Raw genomic sequence first — 11,144 nt, 5'->3', positions numbered from 1 at the left:
GGCCCTAGTGACAAGCATTAAGCATAACAAGTTGCAACAATATCGTCAAAGTACCAATTACGGACACTAGGCACTATGCCCTAACAATCTTATGCTATTACATGACCAATCTCATCCAATCCCTACCATCCCCTTCGGCCTACAGCGGGGGAATTACTCACACATGGATGGGGGAAACATGGCTGGTTGATGTAGAGGCGTTGGCGGTGATGGCGGCGATGATCTCCTCCAATTCCCCGTCCCGACGGAGTGCCAGAACGGAGACTTCTGGCTCCCGCGACGGAGTTTCGCGATGTGGCGGCGTTCTGGAGGGTTTCTGGCGACTTCGACTTCTCCCCGTGCGTTTTTAGGTCGAGGCCGATAAATAGTCCGAAGGAGGGCGTCGGAGGCCGGCCGAGGGGGCCACACCATAGGGCCGCGCGGGCCCCCCCTAGGCCGCGCCGCCTTATGGTGTGGGGCCCTCGGGCCTCCACCTTAATTGTCCTTCTGGCTCCGTCAGTTCTCTGAGAAAATAGGGCCTTCTGCATAAATTCCGAGGATTTTCCCGAAAGTTGGATTTCTGCACAAAAACGAGACACCAGAACAGTTCTGCTGAAAACAGCGTTAGTCCGTGTTAGTTGTATCCAAAATACACAAATTAGAGGCAAAACAATAGCAAAAGTGTTCGGGAAAGTAGATACGTTTTGGACGTATCAATTGTCATGTTCCGGATGGCCCTGCCGGCGAAATTCATTGTGCGATCAATGCCTGAAGATTGCTGGATTGGATGCTTTCGGTCGTGCGCACCCATGTTTTTTATCTGACCGTTTGGTTTCATAGGGAGTGCTTCGAAGCTCTGCTGGCTGTTAATATCATGGAGTTTTCTTTCCATGGTGATGGCGGAGAAGGTCATGAAAGCCGAGGTCGGTGGAAGAGCAACGGTGGTCGGATCTTGGTGGTGAGGTGGAATTGGCTTTGGAGCTTCGTGACTTCGAACATCGACTTGTATGTGGGGGCGACTGCACATGAGACGTTCAGAGTTCTATCTTTCATGGTGAAAATCCAAGGTCTGGCCTTAACTGTTTGTGACTGGCAGTGTTCTTGTTGAAGGCATTGTTTTGAGAGAGAGAGAGGACTTTCTTCAGGGTGAAAACCTAAGATATGTGATCGGGCGACGACAGCGTTTGTGCAATGTTTTTTTCTTGGAGGCGTCGCTTATGGAGAAGCTGATCTTGGTGTTGTCTTGGTGGTGTCAGAGTTGCTGTTTAGATTTTTCGATCTATGTAGCGGAACTTTTTTTTTATTCTTCTATCTCTTTTGGATGTGTGCATCCTTTATGTTATTAGGGCATGCTGTTGTTGCAGAGGCTGGGTGTAATTGGTATCTACGCGATATTAATATATGCTCTTTATAAAAAATGATGCACAAAACGGGCGTACCAAAAGACTAGTTTGTTAAGCTAAAAAAATTAGTTTGCAGTAAAACCGCAAAAACATTGTGCGGTACAAACAAAATTCTCTTCTTAGAGGATGAAAAAAGTGTTCTCACAGATAAGATTATGCAAAAGACTCAGGATATGGCCAAAACCCTGCTTCAGGAGTGGGGACCACTATTGTGTTATTTTGCCTTTTTTCCCAAAGTCCACAATTCTTCCTCGCAACAACCACCTCTATCGCCCGGTTGCGCTTGCACAGGTCACTGCCCACACCGCACCTCCCACCACCGACCACCGGCCCGCGCAACAGCATCCACCAGACGAGGCAGCGATCGCCTGCTCTCTCAACTCCGTTCCATCAGGCATGGAAGGCCCCCACCACCTCACCGAGCTCCAGCCTGGCATGGATGCCGCCAACTCTCCTCTTCAATGTTTTGACGTCAAAATCAGCCATAATAGGTCAAAATTGTGGAACATGGTGACAATTTGGCCGGATTCACGATGCACGACGAAATTTCAGCGGAGTAGGTACCGCTCGGGTGGTCAGAGTTCTAAGGTTTACCATAGAATCAACCAAAAAAAATACATATGAAAGTCCGAGAAAATCCTTTTGTGTTTCTTCCTAAAAATATGTGGGTCGCACCGTGACTCGGGATCTATTCAGTGCATTTTTTTTTGGGGTAAAACCAAAAAAAATACGGTTTTTCCTATTTTGGGGTATTTTCTAGAGCTGCTGTCACGTACATTGTGTGAGTCCAACGGGTTGGAAAAACACGTACTCCCATGTCCCTAAAAGCGTGACTTAGATTTTATTTAAATTTCATTTACATACCCGCAAAAAAAGATAATTTTAAGGTGTCTTTTATGGACAAAGCCACAAAGGTAGTAGTACTATGTATTTTTGCAAAATTTAAAAGACGCGTGGGCACGAACGGCACAGATTGACCATGTGTATCGTCCTATCGACGTGGACAGCTAACCTGGGCGTACGTGTTTTGCGTGCTAAATTTGCTTCATTACAAACACGCATGCATAATGCATCGCTTTGGTTTGTTGTCTAGGAGTGAGCAAGAGTTTGGTTTGTTATGGTTGGGTTGGTTTTGGTTTGTTATTCCCGTTGTCTAGGAACGAGCAGGAGTCAAGTACGTACGTGTACATATTAGTTAGGTGCTTCCGTCGGGGAGGCGTACGTGCAGGCGTTGCGACACACCTTCCTCGCCGCTGCACCGGCCGGCGTTTACGGTTTACCTAGCTATGTACGTCACACCTCACGCCCGGGGAAAGCCGGCCGATGGCAAACTTGCTTTGGCCTTAACTAGGCTATATTTAAATAAATAAATAAATATATTTCTGTGGACACTATGTCTTTATACTTTTATAATTTTATACCACTTTATTTATTATCAGTAGTAGTTACATGAAGGACCAAAAGAGAGAGAATGGACTCCAGAGGATCGTCTAGCGAAACAGAAGCATCAACCCCTTAGCCAATCTAGGTAGTTCATCTGGTACAACATTTGCTTCCCTTGGCTCAACCGGACGTTATATCTCACTATCGATGTCTATAATAAATTTTGCTATTTCATAATCCACCCGTCCCATAGTTCTGGTAGTGATTGTAGTGCAAATTTAAACAAAAATCACGATAATAATTATAAAATAGAGGAACTATTATTTAGGCAACTGATACATTTTTCGTTTTGGATAAATAGATACTGTGGCAACTAAGCACTTGAGCCACTCACAGGTTCGTCTTCCTCTCTTGAAAATGCTCGACCTCGCCAAAATCTCACCTGGTCTCGGTTTATGCCTCTCCATTGGGTGAGCGCATATGGTCGCGGGTTGTGCGTTAGCGCACCGACATGAAACGATGTGACGTGTATTTTCCGTGGGAAGAGGACACGGTGACTGATATACATAGGATTGAGGGTAGCGGCCATATGACTTAAATTTACAAACGATAAGAAGCAGAGGAGGAGGGTGATGGGATTCGTAGCATAGAAAACAAAAAATTTCCTACCGCAAGAACGAAAACCAAGCCAAGATGCAATCCAGAAGATGGTAGCAACGAGGGGATCACGAGACTAACTCTTGAAGATTTCCAAAGCCTACGAGATTAGATCTCGTTGTTGCAGAAGATGATCACTTGCCGCTTTCAAAAGCGCGTAGAAGATCTTGACGGTGTCACAATCGGGCAGCACCTCCGTACTCGGTCACACGTTCGGTGTTGATGAAGACTACGTCCTTCTCCCCGTTCCAGCGGGCAGCGGAAGTAGTAGATCCTCCTCAGAATCCCGGCAGCACGACGACGTGATGACAGTGGTGGTGGAGAACTCCGGCAGGGCTTCGCCTATGCGCTGCGGGAGTATTATGTGGAGGAGGGGCGCTAGGGTTTGGGGAGAGAGGGGGTGTAGGGCGCCGGCCACTTGGGGGCTGCGGCCTAGATGGCTTTGGGGTCGCCGGCCCCTTCCCCTTGCTCCTCATTATATAGGTTGAAGCCCCCAAGAGTTGTAGTCCAAGTCTTCGAATAAGACCCCAACACCAAACCTACTCAAGGGGGAAGTCCTACTCAAGGTGGGACTCCCACCTTTCCTTGAGGGGGGGTGGCCGGCCACCTTAGGTGGAGTCCACCTGGGACTCCTCCCCCTTACGGTTGGCCGGCCATACTAGTGGAGTCCCTCCGGGACTCCGCCTTCCATAGTGATTTCTTCCGGACATTTCTAGAACCTTCTAGAACCTTCCATAAATGCACCGGATCATTTTCAAACTTGTAAAATGACTTCCTATATATGAATCTTATTCTCCGGACCATTCCGGAACTCCTCGTGATGTCCTGGATCCCATCCGAGACTCCGAACAAAACTTCGAACTCCATTCCATATTCCATATCTACTTAAACGACATCAAACCATAAGTGTGTCACCCTACGGTTCGCGAACTATGCAGACATGGTTGAGACTTCTCTCCGAACAATAACCAATAGAGGGATCTGGAGATCCATAATGGCTCCCACATATTGAACGATGACTTAGTGATAGCACCATTTACATACGATACCGATTCCCTTTTTCACGCGATAATTTACTTGTCCGAGGTTTGATCATCGGTATCTCTATACCTCGTTCAGCCTCGTCTCCTGACAAGTACTCTTTAATCGTACCATGGTATGTGGTTGTGATGACCCAGCGTACCACTGCATGGTGTAGTACACAAATTGTTGACATAACACAAGTGAAACACCGTTCCACCCATATTACATCTCTCAGAGTGGTACAACAGAAACATATGCGAGTCCAAGGTATGTCTATAGAAGTACACACGAACTGTTTACATAAGATCCACACAACCTCCTACTTTACAGTGAGGTAAAACTTCAAATAAAGCTCCAGAAGAACGACTCATAGTCTATCTTATAGCTAACTCAAGTTTAAGAGCTAATTGGCTTGCTATAGAAATCTAGCTACTTAGGTGCTAGGATTAGGGAAAGGTTCCCTTCTATTACTAGTCTAGGTTTTCCATTTTAGCTGATGCAGAAGTTGACTCCATTGGCTTCTTTGATTGAATTCTTCATCTTGTTGCAGTTGACTCCTTTGTCTTCGAGTTCCACGGTAGTTTCTCCTTCGGTGCCTTGATCTAAGAAGGGGGTTCAAATGGGATAGAATGAGTACGAGCGTACTCAGCAAGTTCATATTAGGAAATAGGTGTATCATGCACTAGCTACAGCCATAGACCAGAAAGTCATAGGCCAATGCAAGTTTTTGTAATCATTTCTTCAAAAGGTTTATTTTATTCTGAAAACTATGCCCGTCAGTCTTCACAGGTTGACTAGAACTTCGTGGAGTTCCTTTCCTGCCGCGTTCGCAGTTCCCTTCCCGGAACAGGGAGTGACAGTCACAATTCTTGATACCCTCTGCAGAGGTGCGTTACTTTACCCCACAAGAGATCTTAACCATGTTGCCGGCCGAGAGTATGTCCCCGTCCACACTTCCTTTGGTGTGAGGCCCAGTATAAGATCCAAGCCAATCACTGCCTTCTCCGCGACCACCAAACCCACCCTTTTGTCCAACCGTACACCTCCAGTAGACTTCTCCCGATAATACGGCTTTACTCATGGTGTACTCCGGACAATCCATCATAGATCGTAGAGCCATCATCACTAATGGATGGGGATTTAAAAGGCTTTCCCAACCTACGGCAGTGCCTCCAACACCCCGCTGGCTCTACCAATCCGTTGGCGTGCAGAAGGGAAAAGATACAGCTGACTTCCCCAGAGCCATTATAGATCTTATGGATAACGCGATATGTACGGCGCTAGAATCACTGGACGGCATTGGTACTTAGTCCTAGATTAGTAGTACCCATGCAATGGAACCTCCACCATATCAACACATACCATGGTTCCATTGCCCACCACATAGTCATATTCATAATTGTAAAATAATACTTTGCTTTTCAATGCATGAGTGATAAGTATAGTACTTTGCATATAGGTTGATACAAATAATCAAATGACATGAGCAAGCGATGAACTTGCCTTTCTTGACTGCAAGATTATGCAGGCAAAAGCTTCGATGCGTGATAACTCCAAATGCTGAAATACCATCATCATCCGGTAGGGACAATGTTTAAAGAACTGGCAAAGATGCTATAATGCATAGTATGAGATGCAATCGTCCTGAGCGTAACTTAACCTCGATGATTAAGGATGTATGAGTTGTAAAGATTTCTTTAGGGTTGGTGGCACTTTTAGAATGGTTCTCAAACAAGGTTCTTATTAGGGTTTGGTTATATTAGCATCATAACCAAGTGATATGAGACATCATAACAATCATACACATACAGAATAGTGATGGAATAATATGTAAAGAACAGTTGTCAATTTTAAGTTCTACAGATCATGGTTGATGATTACTTATACTATACTTCAAAAGAATAACTTTTGAAGAACATGTTAATTAAGAATCAATGAGTATTTCAAAGAAGAACTATGGCTTCTATGGTTTGATTGACATTGGTACTTCAAAAGAATAACTTTTGAAGAACAGGTTAAATAAGAATATGAACTACTATACATAGGAGCTATGTAACTCTAGGGTTTACTATTGAGTTCATTTAGTTATACTAATAGGAACTAGTTGGGTTCTTAAATAGAATTGGTCTATATGTAGCAAGTATTAGCAGGTTTATTACTAAGGTTGATTATGGGTATCATATCCAAGAATGATGGTCAAGGTGTTGCTATGAATTAGGGTTTACTATGACCTCACAACTACTTAACTAAGTAATCTCTAATGGTTGCCCAGCTAAGTGGTTTATCATTTCGTAAGTAGGGTTTAGTTGAATAGGAGCATGTGATGTGCATTACTACACAAGGTTGATACTAGGGCTCATAATTATGGTTCTACTAAATGATGATGGTTAAGGTTGATCCTCATGGTGTGGTATAATGGAGTGGTGGTCAATGGTACTAATCCATTTAACAAGCTAGGGTTTGCATCAAGATGGCACTAGTGAATCATATGGGTGTTAAACTAAGAATGGAAACATGAAATGATAATCTCATGTGAATTGGTTTTATGCTAGTGGATTATGACTTATATTTGTTGGTCACATAATATGGTTCTCTATGTAAGGTGACATTCACATGATCACATGTGATAAGCAACTAGGGTTTAGGGTTAAAGCATTTTCAAATGATCACATAAAATAATGGGATCCAGATTCTAACTTATATTAAAACTAGGGTTTTTAAACTATGATCTAATTCTTAAAGTAATACTTGGTACTAGAATTAATGTGATTAAGTACTTTGCATAAAAGTAATAACATCCTTATCATTTAATTATTTTTAAAAGGTTTAAGAATTAAGACAAATTTTAGTTAGGGTTTAATTTCCAGAATTAGGGTTTTATAATTATGATTAGATTTTAAAATAATAACTTGCTAATTAAAGAATGTTTAAGTTACAAAATTTTAGTTATCAAAATTAATCTTGGCTTTTAATATTTTCTTGAGTTATTACTATTTAAAGAAAATGGTAAATGGTAATTTGCAAATTAGGGTTTATGAATTACCATTAATAATTAAGTTAATGCAAATATGATAAAGAAAATTAATCTTAACATTTAATTAGTTACTGAATAGTTAAAACTTAATTTTTAAACTTCACTAATTATTGAATTCAAATTGTATTGTAAATAAATGAAATGGCATAATTAATCAGGTTAAAAGTAAATGGATTTTTATTTTTTACACATTTTTGTTTTACATTTTATTTGAATAGAGTTTATTTTTGTGAGCATTTTGATATATTATTTAAATTTTTCTGAGTTGAAATGATTTTTCTATGATTTTTCAAAGTTTCAGCAATTTACTGGAATTTGAAATAAACAGAAAACACTAGATGTACCGGTTCGGACTCTAGTCACAGACACTGACTAGTGGGGCCAGGTCCAGCGTGGCAGCCACGTGGGAGTGGACCAGGTCAAAATCAAAACGTGGCGCGGGGCAGCTCTGCCGGCGGGCAGTTGACGACGGCGCCGGCGACCTGGGCTCTCCCCGGACGATTGGGGACTACCGTTCTACTCAGGACGCGATGAGAAAGCTATTGGTACTAGCGCCGCTACCGAAAGGTCATCGGAACATGGCCGTCGGCGAGGTGAAGCGGCGGCGCTCACGGGCTTACGGTGTGGTGATGATCTGGGATACAATTGAATGGTCCGAGGGCACTAGGCGAAAGAGAAGCTCACCCCGAGCACAGAGTGCTTGACGGCGAGGCCTGAGGTGGTCTGTAACGACGGCGGCGATGGTGGCTGGTGTCGGAGATGCTGTGCTTGACGGCGACGCTCCAGGACGCTCCGGCCCGATTCCTGGCGCTAGCTGAGCAAGTCGAGAGCGAGGAAGACGATGGCATCCACGGCGTGGCTCGGGAGTGCCTCCATCGACGGCGAGACGATTTGGCCGACGGGTTAGGGTTTCGGTCTGAGAAGCAAATTGAAGAGGAAAAGAAGAAATGGGGAGCTAGGGTTCGTCCTGGGGTATTTATAGGCTCCAGAAACGCGCCTCGTCACGTGGCCGCTCAAGGTGAGATCGACAGCAGCGAGGAGGAGGTGGCCACGGCATCGTGCTGTCGAGCACGTGTGAGAGGAAGACGAAGATCATCCTCTTCGGTCTTATCCCCACGAAGGGGTATGATGGGCTGGGCCAAGCTGGCTTCTGCGAAAGGTGGCGTGGTGATGGGCTGTGCTGTTGGGCTCAGCTGCGGGGCTGCTCGGCCTGCCAGGTAAGTTTCCCTCCATTTTCTTTTTCAAATTTCTGTTTTCTTTTTCTGTTTTTATTTACTGGTTTGAATTCAAATTGAATTCTATTTTGTTTTACAGGTTCTAAAATTTTCGAATATCAAGATAATTTGATAATCATGCTTACTGTATAATCTTGTTGTTTAAACAAATAGTTAGTTTAGGATTTAATTGATATCTTGTGAGGCTTAAGTAAAAATAGAAATGGTTTAGTTAGTTATTTCAATTCCCTTTTTAATTTAGGAATCAGATCTATTTAAATGGTTTGAAACTTAGAACATGTGCATAGTGAAAATGTTATTAGGTTTAACTAGTGTACTTAACAATATGGATTGTTCTCATATAATTTTTTATTATGGATAGAGTTTAAAGTAGATGGTAATAGGGATGGATTGGATCATGATTTTATGTGAATGATGGTTCTTAGAGTTTAAGAAGAGTGGTGATATAACCTCTATAATCATCAATAAAGCTTTGACTTAAATTATTTAGGATGAATTCCATAATCCTCATAGTTAATTCAATTGCTCTTGTGGTGATTCTATTTTATAAAATACTATTTCATTTGGTTCCCAGAGCAAGTACTTGGAAAGCCAAATAGAATTGAATGTTTGTTTCACTCTACTCACCAAATGGCATTTAGTTTATAAGTGTATATGGATTGGTGTATACTTGTGATCCATGATACACAAGTTAGGACATAATATTCTATGTGGTGTGAATTCTACTTGAAAGGTTTAGGGTTTTGCATAAGCTTCACTAAATTGAAGTATAAATAGGCATGAGGTATGGCAGGGTTCTAATTATAATCCAAGTTAATCCATGGGTTGGAATTCAAATGTAGTTTAGGGTTTAAGTAGTGATCACCAATGTGATACACAACTAGGATTAGAATATGAGCATAAGCTTTGGTTATGTTTCACAATGGAACATGGCTCTTATCTACAAGATTAAAGGTTGGTTTAAACAAGTAAGATGTAATACTACTCTAAAATTCTCTAGGATAGACATGGCTATGGTTAGCATCTATAATCTCTCTCACTTCTAAATGTCTTGTAATATCCTAAGGTCCTACTCAAGATATGATGATATGATCCTCTAAAGATATGGTTTGCCTAGGGATTCTACCTTGCAATATTCTGTAGCTTGTTCTTCAGGAAATCTGATAAACCTGCATCTTGTGGTATGCCTCCACCTCCTAGCTTCTTCATCTTGATCCTAGCTAATTCACATGGAGTGGCTCTATGTGTTTGTTCTCATGTATCATGGTACTTGATGAGCAAATGGATGAAGGGTGTGGCTCTATTTATAGGCTTGGGCAAGCTCTAGCATCATGACATATAGGTGGTGACTCTTGTGTTGGGTTGATGAGTAAGATGCTTGGTTGTCATGCCCTCATCCATAGCAATCCTTTGAGCATGAGGTGGCAAAGCTTGGGATGCAAGTCATGTAGATATTTTCATCCTATGTGGCAAGATCATTATCCTCTCATATGATTTATTTTTGGTTAGCCAAGTGGCATTTGTTACTAAATATCTTGTGGATGGTTTTATTATTGTGGATGAGTCACTATATCATATTGGATTGGATTTATATTATAATATTGATCAAAAGATCAAGGTTGAAGGTTATTCCTCAAATTTGGATAGTTGGGTTTGATTTCACCAAGGCATGATCATATGAGTTTCAAAATACTCATAGTTAGTTTTATTAAAATAGTGTGGACTATAATTTGTAATGTAAATGGATTTAGTTTTATGATATTCCATGTATTTAATAAGTTATGATTTAAATAAGAATGTGTGGCTTTTATGCACTTTAGACCCTGTGGTTGATACGTCTCCGACGTATCGATAATTTCTTATGTTCCATGCCACATTATTCATGTTATCTACATGTTTTATGCACACTTTATGTCATATTCGTGCATTTTCTGGAACTAACCTATTAACAAGATGCCGAAGTGCCAGTTGCTATTTTCTGCTGTTTTTTGTTTCAGAAATCCTAGTAACGAAATATTCTCGGAATTGGACGAAATCAATGCCCAGGGTCCTATTTTGCCTCGAAGCTTCCAGAAGACCGAAGAGGAGACGAAGTGGGGCCACGAGGCGGCCTGACTACAGGGCGGCGCGGCCTAGGTCTTGGCCGCGCGGCCCTGTCATCTGGGCCCCTCGTGTGGCCCCCTGACCTGCCCTTCCGCCTACTTAAAGCCTCCGTCGCGAAACCCCCAGTACCGAGAGCCACGATACGGAAAACCTTCCAGAGACGCCGCCGCCGCCGATCCCATCTCGGGGGATCCAGGAGATCGCCTCTGGCACCCTGCCGGAGAGGGGATTCATCTCCCGGAGGACTCTACGCTGCCATGGTCGCCTCCGGAGTGATGAGTGAGTAGTCTACCCCTGGACTATGGGTTCATAGCAGTAGCTAGATGG

The sequence above is a fragment of the Lolium perenne genome, chromosome 3 (assembly GCF_019359855.2).
Source record: "Lolium perenne isolate Kyuss_39 chromosome 3, Kyuss_2.0, whole genome shotgun sequence".
Taxonomy (NCBI): domain Eukaryota; kingdom Viridiplantae; phylum Streptophyta; class Magnoliopsida; order Poales; family Poaceae; genus Lolium; species Lolium perenne.
This window is presented reverse-complemented; position numbering follows the sequence as displayed.